Source organism: Coenobita brevimanus, chromosome 100 (genome assembly GCF_032717465.1).
Source record: "Coenobita brevimanus isolate Jiangsu-jjx chromosome 100, ASM3271746v2, whole genome shotgun sequence".
In the NCBI taxonomy this organism is placed as follows: domain Eukaryota; kingdom Metazoa; phylum Arthropoda; class Malacostraca; order Decapoda; family Coenobitidae; genus Coenobita; species Coenobita brevimanus.
In genome coordinates, this window is record NC_137053.1 from 22,907,290 (window position 1) to 22,927,011 (window position 19,722).

Below are 19,722 nucleotides of genomic sequence, written 5' to 3' on the forward strand. Positions count from 1 at the left end.
GTCCCTCTTCCTTTGCAACGCCTGATTGGCTGTTTTTAAAACTCACATACATACGAAATTACAAGCCGAGTACACTCGAGTCCAGCCGACTTAGACCGAGTCAACACGCCTGCACAAACAAATATGGCGCGACATTCATCCGCTACTAAGCGGTAGCCTAATCAGTCGCTACATGACTTCCCCTCCAAAATTCGTTCCCCCAGCTGAAACTAAGCTTAAAAGGTAAGTCTAAGTTAAACTAGTTCAGGGACGTTATATAATGAAAATCGGTAACGTTGGTTACTTCTAAAGTAATACCTTCATTGCTTACACTTGCTGTTTACACATTATTTACACATTATTTACATTTCCACTTGCACTGTTTTACTCACCAAAAAGATCGTAGTCACTCTCTATCATTTTCATTGACAAATTAGCCAGTTCAAGTTCCACAGCAGTCACTTAGCCCTTTACCTCTTTCCACATGAGGTTTAGTAGGGGGTAGAGGTTACAGGGCCCTTTGCATGGGGCTAAAAAGCGGCGGAATTTGACAGGCGCGAATCCGACGTGCTTTCACCTTGAAAGACGTCAGTAAACTGAATACAGTGTGGTGGCCTGCCTAGGGGGATTGCAATGCTGCCAATGTCAGCCTGGTGACAGTTGCTAATATATACGCTGTGAAATCATTGGCAGGAAATCTAGACAATACATAATAAATTAGGTAGTTCCAGGTGAATGTAATTACCACTTAGGCTTCTCCTTTCCCCCCCATATATATTTTTATTACGAGAATAGATGATACGGCATATTTCGAGGGGAAATAAACACCGAAAATTAGTGAACGAGTGCACGTGAGGTGTTGTCAGGTGATAATTAGCCAATTCCAGGTGTATGGCACTATCACTTACCTTATTTCTTTTTTGTATATATTATCTGGTATAAGAACAGGGCATAGGGCTTATTTCAATGGATGAAATCAGTGGAAAATTCCAGGGAAGATTTACTCTGCGTAGAATACAGTGTGGTATCCTGCCTAGGGGTAGTGCAATGCTGCCAATGTCAGCCTGGTGACAGCTGCTAATATATACGCTATGAAATGATTGGCAGGAAATGTAGACAATACATAATAAATTAGGTAGTTCCAGGTGAATGTAAATATCATTTAGGCTTCTCCCTTCCTTTCTTATATATATTTTTATTACGAGAATAGATTATATGGCATATTTCAAGGGGAAATAAACAGCGAAAATTAGCGAACGAGTTCACGTGAGGTGTTGTCAGGTGATAATTAGCCAATTCCAGGTGTATGGCACTCACTTACCTTATTTCTTTTTTGTATATATTATTTGGTATAAGAATAGGGCATAGGGCTAATTTCAATGGATGAAATCAGTGGAAAATTCCAGGGAAGACTTACTTAGCGTAGCACGGCCAGGCAGGTGAGAGGAGAGGGTAATGGAGGGGAGGTAGGGAGGGGAGTCAAGAACGGGGAGAAATGGCTAAATTGTCAACAATGGATGGGAGTACAGATGAGATTAGGAGTGCTGACTAGTGTTGGACATTGGCAGTACTGATAGATGATACAAGCCACCACTTGAAGGCCCGGGCAAATTCTAAATAACACAGAATCTCAAAAGTGTCTCCCTGCGATATGATCCCTTGCTCCCAAGCGTCACGAAAGTGACGCCCCTGGTTAAGGGGTTAATGAATGCAGTGGCTGCTGCAGTAAAAAATACAATGGTTCAATAAAAAAAAACTAACCTCACTGAAAGAGTTAATAAACACAAAGCCATGGGAAGTTATGATGTTATTTTATCTTTTTACTGAAAAACAAAGTCAAAACTCACACTGTGTCCTGCTGTGGTGTTATGACCACCAAAATTATGTAGGTTATGACACACACAACAGAGCGTGCACACTACTTGGTCAGCCAGAAAATGCTTGGGATTAGAAAATTAGTATTACTACAGCACAGCAAAAGGCTTGGGATGAGACTATCCTCATCACCTTGGTGACTGTTAACACTACTGCACTCATAAAATGGGGCGCTGGGAAGCCATTCTCTTTGAGGATGGTGCATGGGTATATTCTTGCTCCAACATAGTGGCAAAAAGCCTTTGATAAAGGTTGGTGATGTAAACCCAATGTTATTTTTATGGGTTTGCGCCCTTATGTCTTGGGTCATACATCACATCCACCAAGTCCACATGAGTAAATACTCTGAGGGACTGTGGGATAGCATTTTTTCTCAATTTTTGACAAGGTGGCGCGTGGGTATACTCTTGCATACGGGGCCTCATATATATATATAGTATGTAGAGATACCGTAGCGTAAGACATGAATCATTGTGGAAGTGATGACTAGGACCAGAACATTGCTCAGCCACACCTTTTTGACATCCCCATCGACATTGTAGTCCTAACTACCGTGTAGCCTAACCAATGTAGCTAACTACTCAGGCAGATCCATTTGTAATCCGCGAAAACGTACCCGCAGTTTTAGTGGGTTTGTCACCTTAATCCCTCTCAGATAACAGCCCCAAACACAAACACAGGACAAGACCAGAAGAAGTAGAAGAACAACGTCAGGACCAAAATGAGAAGGAGAAAGATATGAATGAAGATAGGACAGTACATATGGTTATAAATCAGTCTTGTTCACATAACTTACAAACTCCATTCCGTTTAACACATGAGACAGTCTGTTGACATTGAAGAAAGAAACACTGAATGAAGGTAGAAAGGGTTGTAACTGGGTCAAGAAATTCACAAAGCTAGATATTGCTTGTTAGGTAGAATTATCATCTCTTTACTGTGCAGCTCACAAAAATCAGGCGCAACATAGTGTCCGACTACCGTAAGGAACTGGTGTTGTGATGCACACGTCAGTGTTACATCCTCTGTCTCAGGAAAGAAGAAATACTGTTTCATATGTACATGAGCATGAAAAACTGATTTCAGTTGGATGGGTTGGAAAGTGCGACATTGCAGTGTGGAGGAAATGTTCGTGTCCAACAAGGCCACCTTACACTCCTCTACCTCTGACGGTAGAAAGACAAAATGGCAAGCAGGACATACATGGAGATTGAGAAAGGAATCCTTGTGCTTCTCAGACTCACCCACAGTCGTTTCTGCTATATACCTTTTGTCATCAGACACAACTAACACTTCTGGACCCTCCTTCAAAATGACAAGTGCATTGTTAATAGTAGCAAAAGGGAAAGGAATGAACTGCCATGCATGGTATATTATAGCATTCCTCATAGGTACCAATATCAGGATGCCATCATGGGTCAACTGGGCCTCCAACAGTGGATAATACTACTCTAGCTGATTTATACCAAAAAGTGGCGTAACTCCATGCTTCACCATAGCTACGTCAAGGGGATTACTTAAAACATGAGTAGGAAGCAATAATGCATTAACCCTATTCAAACTTACATCAACTATGCTGTCCACCATATTGGCTGCATGCAACTCCAAAGCGGCGACTGACTCATCAAGAGCATGTAGTTACTCAGCAATTAACACTAAGTTAGGGCTGTTAGATTAATTTGGATATTGTTTACAATTCCTACCAGATGGTTGGTAGTCACAATTATCTCGTTAGCCTTGGTAGTGAACTCACCTAGTTGTTCATACATGTGTACGATTAGCCTGTTATTTGCCTTAGCCGCCAATGCCAAATCATGCATCTGTCTGCCCAATTGCACTACGTCCTTGTCTAGTGCCATACCAAAGAGCTTTTGAGATGGATACCTAGAAAGTCCACAAGTCCTCTCTTAGTATTTGCATGAACATGCTGGGTAAGATCAGAATCTGCATTAAGTAAAGCGATATGCATTTTAGTAATCCCGTTTAAGAGCCAATCTATATGTTCAGTTTGAAGTCCGACTAAACCATGTAAGGCTTGTAGGGAAGCTTCACTGTTCAAGTCCATCAGCTGCCGTTTCAGGTCAGGCGACTTCCCTAATTCTGTTAGCTGCTGTTTCAAGTTGTTGACTTCACCAACTCCAACACTTGGTGTTTTAGGCAAAGCACCTCTAACAGTGGAGCTCGGAGATAGTCATCCATCGGGTAGTGCACACAGACTGCATCTTCTACCACCACAACTTCTCCTAGTGGGCTCCTCAATGCTCCTGGCATCAACACAGTCTTGTCCTTTGTCATTCTATAGGTCCACCCCAAGCAACGTGAGAGGAGTACAAACCACAGCCACATTTCTGCAAGAGAAGATATTCCCTTAAGTGCTCTTGCTGTGGGATCATAGCTTGCTGTGATACTCTTGGATAGGGACAGGTACAGATGACGACATAGACTGCAACAAAAAAAGAGGGGACAACACATCAGACGATTGGTTAGTTAAGCCTAGCTCTTGACATACTGTCTTGATCCTGTCAGCATTTACTACCTCCTGAATTCCATTCGCATCATTCCTTATTTTATAGGTATGTCCATGCACTCTTTCCATAATTGTACATGGCCCACGGAACTTAGGGTTGAGGTTGGAAGTTCATTCAGGATTTTGGACCATCACTTCTGGCCTACCTCCAAAGTCTTTTCTTGACTACCCTTGTGTTGTTTCGCCATCATCTCCACTCTTGAGGCTTTTAACCTTTTCTGTACTTCACTATGTATGCATTGAAACTTTGCAAGTTGGACCTTGTTGTAATCCCCGAGATGGTACACCGGAGTAGGAGGTCCAGCTAGCAAATTATAGGGCAACACTTTCTCTTCTCCATAGAGGATGTAATGAGATTTCCCAGTTGACGAATTGTCTGAGGAGTTTATCGTAGCTGCTACATGTAGTAACCAGTCTTGCCAGTCATTTTCTATTGAGTTGATCGCTGGTTTCAAGACTTCAATATTTTTCTGTTTGTTCTCTCCACAAGGGCATTGCTCTTGAAACTGTAACACATAACAAAAACTTGCTTTACCCCATATGTATGACAGTTCCTGTAACACCTTGTTATGAAATTCACTGCCATTATCGCTGAGCAATACCTTGGTGTAGAGAATGGACAAATCACTGAGGCTAAAATAGTGTGCGGCACCTCCTCTGCAGTTTTCATCTGTAAAGGTGCTAAAACAGTGAATCATGAAAAATGGTCCACTGCCACCAACACATCGTTTGAGCCTTGATGACTTCTTGGCAATGCCAATAGATCAATGGAGACTGTATCCCAAGGCTTTTCCGGTAGGGGATACTTCAAGATGGGAGTTGGAGGTCTAGTCGTTCCTCATATTTTCGTGCACTTGACACATTGACTAACATGGGCCTCTCTGTCCTTCCTCATGGTCGGCCAATAGCACTTCTTTCTTGCCTCACGTATGCATCTGCCGCATCCGGGATGACCTGCTTGAGGTACGTCATGAACCAACTGTAACATGGCTTGCTGTAGAGTAGCAGGAACAACCAACTGATACACAATGCACTTCCCTGGTGGTTTCTTATACAAGAGACCTTGCTGAAGGTGGAAGTAAGTCATCAGTACCGGAAGTTCAAGTAGACAAGTCTTGTTGCCAGACTCCAAGGCATGCACAGATGACTTGAGACCACATTGCATTGTTACGTTGTTCCATTTTTGCTGTGTCCGGGGAATACCCAGTGAGAGGGATATCCTCAGATATGGCAGCAGCAATGTTTCTACTCAGTGCATCGGCAATGACATTTTCATGGCCTGGTAAATATCTGACTTCTGGGTCAAACTCCATTACCTTGCTATACCAACACGCGATCTTACTGTGGAGGTTCTTCCCTTTGAACAAGTCGCATATGGGTGCGTGATCAGGTAAAACAGTTATCCAGTAACCGAACATGATATCCCGGAAATATGCTAACGCCCACACGACTGCTAATGTCTCCAAATGTGTCCCCGAGTAATTCTTTTCTGGGGGTCTTAGTGACCTACTGGCATACACAGTGGTGTGTGCTTTGCCTTGCTCATCCTTCTGCTGTAACACTGCTCCCAGACTCGAACTTGAGGCATCCATGCACAGGTAAAAAGGTTGAGTATAATTAGGAAACGTTAACAGAGGTGCTTAAGTCTTGGCTTTCTTGAGGTCGCTGAAGCTTTTCCCTTCTGATGATCTCCATTTCCATGCTGCATCCCTCTTGAGTCGCGCCGTTATCGGTGATGCATTAACAGCATATCTGTGGACAAAGCTCCTATGGAAGCCAGTGAGCCCTAGAAATAAGCGAACATCATCCTTGGACTTGGGTGTAGGGAAGTTTATCATGGTAGTAACCTAATCTGGAAAAGCCTTAATGCCATCACCGTCGACTAAATGCCCCAGAAATCTAACACGTGACTTCAGGCATTCACGCTCTGACAGCTTGATTTTCAGACCCGCAGACCTTAACCCATTTGCTGCAGCTGTATCATATATGATATTTGAGTCCAAATGGCTCTGACTGCAGCTGTATCATATATGATTTCCTGCTTTCAAAAATTCCTCCATCAGAAATGACAAAATAAATCAGTTAGCAACTCATGGCACCCTATAGAATATTGCCATACATTGATTATGCATTTTTACTAGGAGCAGAGCTCAGCTCAGTTACCTACAAAATGCCGAAGGTAATGGTACGAATTTTTCTCCATGCCACCACTAGCAGTAACCCAGGCAAATATTGGTTGAAATCTCTGGATGACTGTAGTGATGATAGTGATACGTTGTTAGATAATGACAGTGATGGTTCAGATGTTGATTTACACCTTATCTGATCGCAAGGTTGACAATGACGACATAGTCCAACCATAACACATCGTTCGCCTGGCACCACAGCACAAGGAATATTTATTATTTCACGGACCTGTTTCAGAGGTTATTTTATTGTTTGCGATATTGTTCTATATACCATTGAACCCGTGATTTTTTTCTCTATCTTTTCACAATATTATTTTTTTCTAATATTTTTTCTAAATGTCTGAAAACTGCCACACACGGCAGGTACGTGTAAACAAACACTGATGCAGTGAATGGGTTAAGGTTTCCATCATTCATTATAACTAATTAAAGTGAGTGTCCATGTCCTTGCTCACAATTATTAGGTCGTCTAGATACGCCAAGACGACCTGCCCTAACATCTCACCAAACAACTGATTTATCAGCCGCTGAAATGACAAAAGAGCAGTACTCAGTCCAAAAGGCATCCAGAGATATTCAAAGTGCCTACGGTGAGTGCTAAAGGCATTGATGGGACGAGACTTCTTGGTCAGTTCCACCTGCCAATACCCTGATGCTAGATCCAGGCAGGTGAAACCAGTATTTCCCTTACCCAGGGACTGTAGTAAGTCTCTGAGATGCGGAATCGGGAAACGATCCAGTACGGTTACCTTGTTCACTTGCTGGAAATCCATAACAGGTCTAACACCACCGTCCTTTTTGGGCACCAGAAAGAGCAGTGCATTCCAAGGTGAGGAAGAAGGTTGAATGACTCCATCATGAATCATCTTTTCAACTTCCTCTTCCACTGCTTTCCTTTGGCTGTGTGATAGACGGAATGCAGGCACAAGTATCGGATGTATATCAGGGCACAAACTAATATGGTGTTTCAACTTGCCCGTCCTACCCAGCGGTTCTCCTGGAAATGTCACTACGTCAGAGAATTCTTTAAGAAGTGCTAGCAATCGTGCTTTATGGTTAACATTATCCATTACCTTCACGTATTGACCTACCAAACTTCCTCTCCCTAGATGTGTAGGTTCCAACTGAGTGTTGTTTGTGATGTAACTACTGGAGAGATCACAGGTACATCATCGACTTCCTTTACGAGGGCATCATAGCATATCAAGTCGCCTACATAACAACCATCTCTGAGCTTATCTGCACCACCACTCATATTTGCGATGAAGAGAGGCATCTTCTGGTCTTGTCTGACACTGCTGAGGGTGGACTCCAGTGACAAAGCCTTTTGTTTTATGGTCTCCGATAAGCATGCCACATCAGTTCCTGCCGACACATTAGGTACTCAGACAAGAATTTTCCAACCAGTCCGACTGGGCAGGTGATGATTCCCACTCACTATAGCCTTGACCTGCTACCAGCCCATACCCTCCATTTCGTGTTCGTCTGGTGATTCCCTTGACACTTCACCTGTCGGGGTAACGACTGGTTGGATGGCTCCTTATTGGACACCACTATCTCCAGCCTTGATTGCTGAGGGAACAAGGCCCACAAACTCCTTCCCATTAAAGGAAATGGAATGTCTCTGAGGGTGTATGATCACATTATACTCCTCCATGGACTCAAGGCCTAATAACCCATGGCAGAGGAAAGTCCTCAACCACATAGAATCTAGCATGTAATACAGGAGATCGTTTATCTGCCCTCAATGTCAATGGTACCTGGCTTACGATCTTCACTTTACTCCCTGTCATACCTGTCAAAACAACATCGGGTGCTGATAATGTCCACTGTGCATGAGGCTTCAGGTGTCTTAATCATTCTAGCACTTTACTAGAAATAATGTTTGCACATGCCCCAGTGTCAACTGTCAGAGACACCTGGCCTTTCCCTATAATCCAAGGAATCGACAGTAAATCCACCTTCTTTATAGCTGCCCCATTTCCATCGGTGGACTGCACGATCTTGCCCCCTATTAGTTAGTTAGTTAGAGACAGGCCAGAGAAAGGGATGGGGGATTGAGGTATCCCTGTAACCTGAAGATTGGGTCTATGAATATGCGTGGATGTAGTACATTGAGGCTAAAAGGGAGGAGATTGGGAGAATGTTTGTGAGAAGAAAGTTGGTTGTGTTAGCTTTGAGTGAAACGAAGATGAAAGGGAAGGGTGAGTCTATGTTTGGAAGTGTGAATGGAAGATTGTCAGGTGTTGAAAGAGGAAGGGCAAGAGAAGGTGTGGCCTTGTTAGTGAGTCTGGAAGTAGAGCAGTGTGTGATTGAATGGAAGAAAATGTCATCGAGACTGATGTGGATGAAAGCGATATTTAAACATGAGTTGTGGGTGTTTGTGAGTGCATATGGGCCTGGTAGTGAAAGGGATGAAGAAGAGAGGGAGTCCTTCTGGAAAGATGTTGATGAGTGTCTGCAGAGTTTTGGAGCGAATGTGAATGTGGTAATGATGGGAGATCTGAATGCTAGAGTGGGAAATGTAGCAGTTGAAGGTGTAGTTGGTATGCATGGTGTGCCTTGAAGAAATGATAATGGGGAACGAATGATAGGGATGTGTGTTGAGCGAGAGATGGTGATTGGAAATACGCTGTTCGAGAAGAAAGATATTTATAAGTATACATGGGCGAGACAGGAGGGTGGAATGGTTGTGAATAACGCATTGATGGACTATGTGGTTGTGTCTAGGAATGTAATAGGAAGATTGTTGGATGTGAGAGTTCTGAGAGGGGAGGGTGGAGGTATGTCTGACCACTACCTGGTGGAGGGAAAGTTATGAGTAGGTAAGAGATGGGTGAGAGCTAGGAGTGTTAGGTGTGGCAGGGAGGTTTTGAAAGTGAGTGAGTTGGATAAAAGAGAGAAAATGATAGAGTATCAGGAAAAATTGAAAGATGAGTGGAACGCAGTGAAAGATCAGGAAAATGGCAGTGTGGAGGAGGAATGGCAGTTGTTTAAGAGTGCTTTGGTGGGGCATGCAGAAGAGGTGTGTGGTGTGAGACATGTGGGTGGTGGTGTAAGAAAAGGAAGTGAATGGTGGTGCGAGGAAGTAAGTATGGCTGTGGCTGAGAAGAGACATGCATATGAAGTGTGGCTGCAGAGGAAGGATGAGGTGTCATATGAGAGGTATAAGGAAAAGAGGAATAGGGCAAGAAGGGCTCTGTGTGATGCTAAAGTGGCAGCAGATGAAAGGTGGGGTAGGCGACTGACTGAGAATTTTCAACAGAATAAGAAAATGTTCTAGAAGGAGGTGAAAAGGGTGCGAAAGGGAGAGTCTGGGAAGGAAGAGCGAGTAAAAGCAGAGGATGGAAGGATGTTAATTGAGATGGATGTAGTAAGGAAGAGATGGGCAGAATATTTTGAAAGATTGTTAAATGTAGAGGAGGGAAAGGTGGCTGAGATTGTGGTGGATGGAAGGGTGCAAGGAATAAATGTGTTGGGAAAGTTGAATGATTCTTTGATCACGATCGAGGAAGTGGAGAAGGCAGTAAAGGAGATAAAAACAGGAAAGTTGCAGGTATGGATGGGTGTGCTACAGAACGCCTGAAGGGTGGTGGAGTGACTAATGTTGACTGGTTAGTAAGATTGTTGAATGTGTGCTTTGTGAAAGGTATGGTGCCAATTGACTGGTCAAGTGCTTGTGTGGTCCCGTTGTATAAAGGCAAGGGTGATAAGTATCAATGTACTTGCTTTAGGGGTATAAGTCTGTTGAGTGTTGTAGGTAAGGTGTATGGTAGAGTGTTAATTGAGGCACCCCCTGCTGAAGTGATGCAAGTGACAACTCTGTCGAAATTTAGTTTTCACTTGCATCGAGTAGTACGATAATAGCTCTACGTGAGGTAAGTTTCCCAAAGTGATTCAGGGAAGTGGTGTGGTCATAAGGTCCATAATCCTACACATAACCACGAATTTTCAGAGGAAATGCTGCACGACTTTACTTTCCGATCTGTAGTAAGGCAAGAGCCCGGGAGAGATGCCCAACCAATCAGCACACTAACATCATGGTCGCCGCCAGCCAATGGGTGTGCATCAGGGCCGTCAGTCATAGCTCCTGGCTTGTATCAACTGGTTTACCTTTTTTTTTTCTCTCTCTCTCTTTCTTTTTTGTGTGTGGTTTTCTGACCTGTACGGTTCGTTGTGTTAAGCTAGTGTTAAGAAAAAAAAAAGTAATATTATTATGAAAGGAAAGTCATTATTTTTTTTTACTAACAATCAAGTTGTGTGTACGTGTCTACATAAAAGAAAAATATTATTTTGAGAAGTCCCTACGAGTGTTACATTACCTACTGTTTTTTTTTTTTTTTTTACAAGAAAATATTATTTAGTGTTGACCCGTTGTACCAAAAGGGGTTCTATGACTATGATTAAGTGAAGTACCCAAGAGAAAGCCTTAGAGTTGAGTTAGTGTTAAGAAAAAATGATAAGAATATTATGAAAGGAAAGTCATTTTTTTTTTTTTTTAGTAAAAAGCAAGTTGTGTGTACGTGGCTACATTAAAAGAAAAATATTATTTTGAAAAGTCTTTACGAGTTTTACATTACCTATTTCTTTTTAATTTACAAGAAAATAAGATTCACTGTATTATGAAGAGGAAATTATTAAGTACTGACATCAAGAACAGATTAAGTGACGAAGTAGTACGGTAATAAGACAAAACACAATTTCATTCAGTAATATTATTATCAGGGTCATTGTCTCGCTATGGCTTGGGTAGGCCTTCAGTCTTCATCAGCCACTTATTCAGACAGTTTAAAACAACAGGATTATTAATAGGTAAAGGATGTCATTTTTTTATCCATGCAACTCCGACAAATCTTTGTATGTTGAGTGAGATTGTATGGAGGTACCTAAAATATAATGTACAAAAATGCCATGTGCTTCAAGGGGTCATGTATTATCAGCAGATTAATAATAACCCAAGAAAATAGCATATGAGAGTTGGAAATGAGGTTAGCGCCACCGATTTGCTCCTTGCTTCACTTCCTTTCTAGAGGTGAAGTGAGGCAAGGGCAAGCGGGAGTGAGCCAACCTGCCACCTTTCAAACGCTGTTTTCTCGACTTTTTGTTTCACTTGTATCACTTCAGCAGGGGGCGCCTCAATTATGAGAGTTAGAGAGGGTACAGCGAGAGTGATTGGTGATGAGCAGTGTGGCTTTAGGAGAGGGAGGGGATGCGTGGATCAGGTGTTTGCTGTGAGACAAGTGTGTGAAAAGTATTTAGCGAAAGGCAAGGATGTGTTTTGGGCATTCATGGATTTAGAGAAAGCGTATAATTGAAATGATAGGGAGGCTTTGTGGACTGTTTTAAGATTGTATGGACTTGATGGTAGGTTACTAAAAGGGGTGAAAAGGTTTTTTGTAAATAGTAGAGCGTGTGTTAGAGTGGGAAATGCTGTGAGTGATTGGTTTCCCGTGAGAGTGGGGCTGCGACAGGGATGTGTGATGTTGTCTTGGTTCTTTGATATTTATATGGATGGTGTTGTAAGGGAGGTGAATGGAAGTGTTAGGTGGAGGTCTGAGTCTGGTGAATGTTGATGGTGCAGAGTGGAATCTGAAGCAGCTGCTGTTTGCAGATGATACTGCACTGGTGGCTGATTCAGAGGAGAGATTGAGACAGTTGGTAGAGGAGTTTGGAAGGGTGTGTGAAAGGAGGAATTTTAAAGTAAATGAGAATAAGAGTAAAGTGATGAAGTGTACGAGGTTGGTAGATGGTAGGGGGATCAATATAGTTTTGAATGGTGAGTTGCTTGAGGAGGTAGAGTGTTTTAAATATTTAGGGTCACATGTTGCTGTGGATGGAAGAATAGATGCAGAAGAGAAGTTTAGAATGAATGAAGTAGGTAAGGTGCTGGGAGGAAAGAAAAAAGTGTTTAAATGTTGCTTGCTTGGAATGGATGTAAAGAGAAGGCTGTATGAGGGTGTTGTGGTACTGACTGCGTTATATGGGGCTGAAACATGGAATATGTGTGTAGCAGACAGGAAAAGTTTGAATGTAATGGAGATGAGGTGTCTGAGGAGTATGTGTGGATTGACGTGTATGGATCGAGTGCGAAATGATGAAGTGCGAAGGAGAACTGGAGTTCTTCGGGAGATGCCTGGTAGAGTTGAGAAGAGGGTGTTGCGATGGTCTGGGCATATAGAGAGAAAGGATAACAAGTGATTGGTGAAAAAGATAACTAGATCTGATGTGAGAGGTAGTAAGGCTGAGAGGAAGACCACGAATAGGATGGATGGACAGTGTGAAGAGAGCGCTGGATGCGAGAGGGATGTCTGTTGAGCAAGGAAGAGTGGCTGTGCATGACAGAAATAGATGGAGAGAAATTGTGAATGAATAAATGATGACGCAGCCTTGAGGGGATATTCTCCCGCATTTGGTCTGATTAGCTAGTCAGGTCAGGTGCGAGTAAGGGGATGGGTCTGTTATGATGTGGCAGGGGTAAACCAGCTCTGCTGTCGGGCCCTGCTGCAGACGTCACTGATTGCACTGCGCAGTTGACCCTTGTGTGATACGGTGGGGATCTGTCCCTTCTCCCCTTTGGGGCTAAGATGCGAATGAATGTGATGAATGGATGAGTAAATTGGGAGTGTGTCGTCCTGTCTCAGCTACCTCCCTTTCCTTGGGGGAAGCAGCCTAGATGTATAGATAGATAGATAGTTAGTTGTTCCCAATTGGCAGTGACAATGGGGCAATAGTCCAAGGAATGAGGACACTGCCTGTGTATGACACACCACCTTTGTACCTTTGGTTTAGCCTTGGCTTGGTCATGCTGTGGTGGGCTGGTTTGGCTGCTTTTTGCCTGACTGCTTTTCCCAGAAATACTAGACCCAGACATGGCAGTTGTGTTTGCCTTGGCTGCCTGGCGTGCTGCCTTTTTAGCCTGCCAACACTTTTTATCTGTATGACCAGCCTTGTGGCATACAGTACAGAACTTGCCAGCAGGGTATTGTTTTTCTGTGTCCACAGCTAAGATAGTCCTCCCACCCTCTCCTTCTGCCTTCGCCTTTCACTTGAAGTTCAAGTCATGAAGGGCTATATCAAGAGGTCTTTTCGCCTGCCTAAGCACTCTCTCTCTCCTAGCAGGGGCCAAACAAGGCAAGTACTGGAGGTACTCTAGAAGACGAGCTAATAAGACAATCCCCCAGCCACGTCTCCCCAGCCTGTAGTTAGTAAGGCTTAGCTAGTATCCGCGTAACACATGCCTGCCTTCGGTTGAGCTTGACCTTCAGCACAAGTTGGATACTGCTGTGCCCTGTTTACTAATCTGAACACCCAAGCGTCTGACACATAGCAGTCACTTTCGAATGTATTTATAAGGGCTTCCTTAAACCTCTCATATTCCTGAGCAGTAGGCCTGGTTTGAAAAATAGAGGCTTCAAGCATTTCAGCCGCCTGGGAATTTGGCTTAATATTGGCTTTAACATGCCAAATTTTCTCCCCATCACTAGCAAGCTTCAGCCTATATATCTGAGCCTCACAGTCTCTTAAGAACCTATATATGTCATAGTCATCTTCCCCAGTAAACTGCATAGTCAGTTGTGCTGTAGGCAATACCTTTATACAGTCTGAGTTCAAAGGTGCCTGGGCAAAAGGTCCCTGAGATTGACATACCGGCACTACAGGTGGTAGTGTTTGAGGTGCAACAGTAGTTAAGTTAGTAGTTGCCATATTGGGTACATGCCATATAGGAGGAGGAGGATTAACATGGGTTTGCATGCCAACACTGTTAGTATTCAGGCCCCAGTGATTAGCATAAGGAGCATTAGGAAATAAAGTATACTCCCCCCCTTGTCCCAAAGCCTGTGGGGTGCTAAACATGCTTGAGGGAAAAGTGGGTACATAGGTGGTTGCAATTATTTCAGAGCTTAGTGGAATTTGTTGTTTTGTTAGAGTGTCCAAGGATGTTGCTGCAGCCTGTTCTCCCATGCACTAGGAGTGCATTCTTCACTGAGACCAGTGGCCATTTCTGAACTGGTCTGACACTCTGGCAGTGTCTGATATGTACAGACTTCGGAATAAGTTCGTTTCCTTTTCCGTGGACTAAGGTGTTTGTAACACTGCTCGATGGAGAGCTAACCCCTCCTCCCTTCCTCATAGTCCCACACTCCCGCCCAACAGCCCCACTTTTCTCTCCGACCCCATAACCCCATCCGATGCCCTCCATACTCTCGCTCACAGCCAGCTAGGGGTTTTTGTACTTCAAGCACCTCTCTAATTACGTGTAGTCCGAACAACTAATAATGGAATAGTACAGTATATATTATAAACCAAGTTAGGAAAAGGTTTACTACACTGTGTGTGTGTGTGTGTGTGTGTGTGTGTGTGTGTGTGTGTGTGTGTGTGTGTGAGAGAGAGAGAGAGAGAGAGAGAGAGAGTTAAAGACTGGGACGACTTGAGGAGAGGGAAAGCAAGTGGAAAAATGAGAAATGAGAGGACAGTTACGGAGAAAAACAAGAAGGGGAGAGGCAAGGAGAGAACAACGAGAGCTAAGAAAAGAAACAGATTGTGAGGAGAAGAGACAGTGAGATATGAAATGAGATACAAGCAGTGTGAAAGGGAAAGAGAAAAGGGAGATGTGAATAGAAATACCAGAAGTCAAGGAAGTAGAGACCAAAGGGGAGACAGCTGAGAGAATAGGGGAATGGAGCAAACATAGAAATAGGGATAACAAAAGGAGAAAGTGGGAAAGAGAGGTACGGAACGGAATACTGAGAACGATATTGAGAAAAATTAGAAAAGGAGGCAAGGTAACAGGAAGGAGGAAGAAAGTGTGTTATTCTGGCAAGGACGGAGGGAAAGAACTAAGCAGGAAAAGACGAAAGTACTGAGGCTGAGTAGAATGAATGTAACATTCAAGTAAAAAGGAAGGGAGAGAAACAGAGAAATTTGTGGAGAGAAAGTAGAGATTAAAGGTGGGAATAAAATAGGTTAATTTGGGGGGTAAGAAAGAGAAGGGGGATGTTAAGAACGGAAGACAAGGGGAGGAAGAGGGAGGGAGGGAGGGAAAGACAGTGGGAAGAGCGGAATGAAAGAAGAGATTTCGGGTGACAGGGAAAGACAGAGAGAGGAGAGAGAAAAAGAGCATGCAGTTATTACTGGGGGAAGAAAGCAGTGAAGGAAGTGGATTTAATACAAGTAAAGAAATAGGGAAAGAGTAATGGAGAAAAAAAGGGAAGATATGTGACAGATGAAAAAAGTATAACGAAGTTGTGACACAGGGAGGGAGAAAGAAAAGATGCTTGAGGTAAGGAGGGAGTGACAGAGGGGGAGAGAGACGAAGGAAAGGAGAGAGGGAGGAAGGTAGGAACTGAGCAGATAGCTATACAGAAAGGGGAAGGACAGGAAAGGAAACTGGGGATGAGACAAAGGATCCAGAGAGAGAGAGAGGGGGGGGGGTAGTACACAGACAGGCACAGACAGATAGATCGACAAATATTCAGAACGTGTGTGTGTGTGTGTGGGTGTGTGTGTGTGGGTGGGGGTGTGCTTCCGTCCCTGTGTCACTCCTATAACACTGTTCCATTATTTCACCTGCATGTTTTCTTCCTCTCTCACTCACTTTTTTTTATCAGTATTTCTCCTGATCGTTCTTACAATTCCAAGTCTCTCTCTCTCTCTCTCTCTCTCTCTCTCTCTCTCTCTCTCTCTAGGAAAAAAGAGATTGTTCTCATAGTCTGTATCTCCTTAATACGGCCACTTCCTGAGTTGCTGTGGAAGTTTGGTTGCTTGAAAAAGACATAAGTCGACTTAAAAAGAGTTCAGGAGACTAAGGTATCAGGTTCGCCTGAGGGCTGTGGGACTTTTTTTAGTCGAAACTCATAGACTACGAGGTCAACTAGTTAAAGTGTTTAAAATCTGGATGTGTTTCACAATCATTACATAGAAAGTTGCTTACTCTTAACACGGACTTGGCACATAACCATGACTGGAAACTGTAAATGACAAAATTTACCAGCAGAATTAGTTGAAAACTTTTTCACGTGCAAGATCTGCTCCACATGGACCTGACTCAACATGGACGTTGTAGAAAAGTTTAAGGGATTCATCGGCAGGATCTTACACTAGAATAAATGTGAATTAGATATGCATTCCCAGGCAAACAAGATGTATCTCCACGGTATGGACTGCGCAATCAAGATCCTACCTTTTCCTTGTAACTCCTGTCTCTCTCTCTCTCTCTCTCTCTCTTTCTCTCTCTCTCTCTCTCTCTCTCTCTCTCTCTCTCTCTCTCTCTCTCTCTCTCTCTCTCTCTCTCAGTGTAATAAACCTTTTCCAAACTTGGTTTATGATATTAACTGTACTATTCCTTTATTAGTTCTTTGGACTACACGTAATCAGAGAGGTGTTTGAAGTACAGAAACCTGTAAGCGAGAGTATGGAGGGCATCGGGTTGGGTTATGGGGTCGGAGAGAAAAGTGGGGGGGTTGGGTGGGAGTGTGGGACTATGAGGAACGGAGGAGGGGATAGCTCTCCATCGAGCAGTGTTACAAACACGGAAAAGGGAACGAACTTATTCCGACGTCTGTAAGTCCTGAACGCAAACACAAAGCGTTCAAGTCTCCTTCACTATCCAGTTGCCTAGAAGTGTCTTTGCTACCTTCAAGATTTCCTAGATTTCCTTCACTTGCATCATCCAAAATTTGTATACTTTTATCCAACTTCTCTATTCTCCAGTCACATAATTCTAGCTCAGACTTCAATTCTAAGTCAGATTCACTAGACTCTAACTCCCACTGTTCCTGTTCTAAAGAAACAGCTCTTTCCTCAGTTGTTGGTTGTTTTGTATCTCCTTTAACCTTTTGTCCCCACCTTTTCAGCTTATCCATCTAATCTTTGCCAGCAACTATTCCCTTCCCAGTCACAGGAAAGTTAGATTGACACAAATAGATTAGTTATGGCTTAGCAGTAGAGAACGGGACACAGACAACATACATAGGAAACAACAATTTAAAGTGGGGATTGAGAAACCTTTATTCTTCATACATTTCCTAACTACCATGTGCTGCTCGGAGAGTGTATGTCTTGTGGAATGATATGTATGTACACTAATCTAGGTGTATTTAGATGATGCTGAAATCCAGGTAGATCCATATTGCAACTCCACGAGAACTGCACACACTCGCCAGGTCTCGTCCCTCCCAGCCACACTTAAAGACGTTACTTTCTTGCTCGCCTTGAGGTGACTGCCACGGCCCGCTCTGTCTCGTGCAAGGTTGCCAGATTTTTTTTGATCGGGTTATCGTACTGATGTTTCAAACTTATAATTTTTCTGCCCAAACTATCGTAAAAATATACCGGATGCCTGTGAAAATTATTGTATATTTTTTCTGCTACTACTACACTACTCTCTGCAGTAATATGATGATGATAAAATAAATGATAGAGTTCTTACCAACACAACATGTCTTCAATGGTGTTTTAAATTTATATAAACAGCATTAGTTTCATGTAATAAAAAAGAAAAAATGGAAATTAGTAAGATTAGATATATGCAATGGCTAATGTAAATACTGTACACAGCAGGTATCATTTAAGGGAGGTTTTTATAAATATATTCAGTTTAGAAAAGTTAAATTCATCAAAATTTATTTAATAAAACAAACAATTCCTCTACACTATTTACAAATCACTGATTACACAAGATACTTTTAGGTAGTTCTTTCTTGGTATCAAAGTAAATATTTCTTTTATACTGTATAGTACTTCACGGTGACGACTGATGAATATCAAACCGTAACAGTCAACTGTCAATGTGACTCAAAATGTGCCTGTACATTTCGTTCAGTACCAGTACAACAGGGCGGAACCCACACTGATGATCAGAAAGAAGGATGTGATGCTCTAAAATTTTTATCTAAAGAATACAGTAGACTTGAAAACTTTTGAGACATGATGTTAACCAATTAAACGATAGTTAGAGGGAGGGAATGATCACCCTTCTTTGAGACTGACTGAATAAGAGCAAACCTCCAGCAATAAGGAAAGGTACAAGTTGATAGACAAGGTGAAAGAGTTTACTTACGCAGGGTTTAAGCACAGAAGCGTAGTCCTTGAGAACAGCAGGAGGGACTCCATCAGGCCCATGTGCCTTGTTAATACTGAGACAAGTGATGGCAGAAAATACATCAGTTGAAGACATTTTAATGTCAGCCATGAGGAAGTTAGAGAGGGGAAGTGATGGAGGAACAGCACCAGAATCGTCTAAGGTGAAATTGGAGGAGAAAGTCTGAGCAAAGAGATCTGCTTTATCAGTAGAAGAAATAGCTACAGAGCCATCAGAGTAGAAAAGAGGAGGGAAGGATTATGTGGTAAAGTTGTTAGAAAGGTTTTTGGCAAGGTGCCAGGAGTGGGAAGAATTCACGTTGGAGAATTGTGAGCATCTAGTATGGATGAAATGATTTTTTGCAGAGCGATGAACAGACTTAGCACGATTCCGGGCAGAAACATAACGAAAGGTTACATTCAGGGGTGGGTTGGCTCTGGGAGCATTTATAGGTCCTCTCCTTGTTGTGGACAACATTAGAACAAGTGTGATTAAACCAAGGCTTTCTTGCATTACTCAAAGGATATGAAAAGGGAATGTATGCTTCCATGCCCAAGAGAATAACCTTTGTAATATGCAAGGCACACTCAGATGGCTCTCGGCCATGGAAGCAGTAATCATTCCAGGGAAAATCAAAGAAGTACTGCCTGAGGGCCTCCCAGTCTGCAGCTCCAAAGTGTCACAGTCGACGTTTCTTTGGAAGGTCCAAAGGCAGTACCGGAGTGATAGGACAGGTTAAGGTAATGAGGTTGTGATCAGAGGAGCCCAGCGGAGAGAAAAGATTAACAGTTTAAGCAGAAGGATTAGTTGTAAGGAAGAGGTCAAGTATGTTGGAACTCTCTCCCAGGGGGTCAGGGATACAGGTAGGGTGCTGTGCTAGCTGCTGTAGGTCATTAAGAATAGAAAAGGTGAAGGCTTGTTCACCAGGTGGATCAGTGAAAGGAGAGGAGTGCCAAAGGTGGTGGTAAAAATTGAAATCTCCTAGAATGGAGATTTCAGAGAAAGGAGAAATCGATAGAATGTGTTCCATCGTAGAAGTACGATAGTTGAACAATTTTTGACAGTCAGTAGAA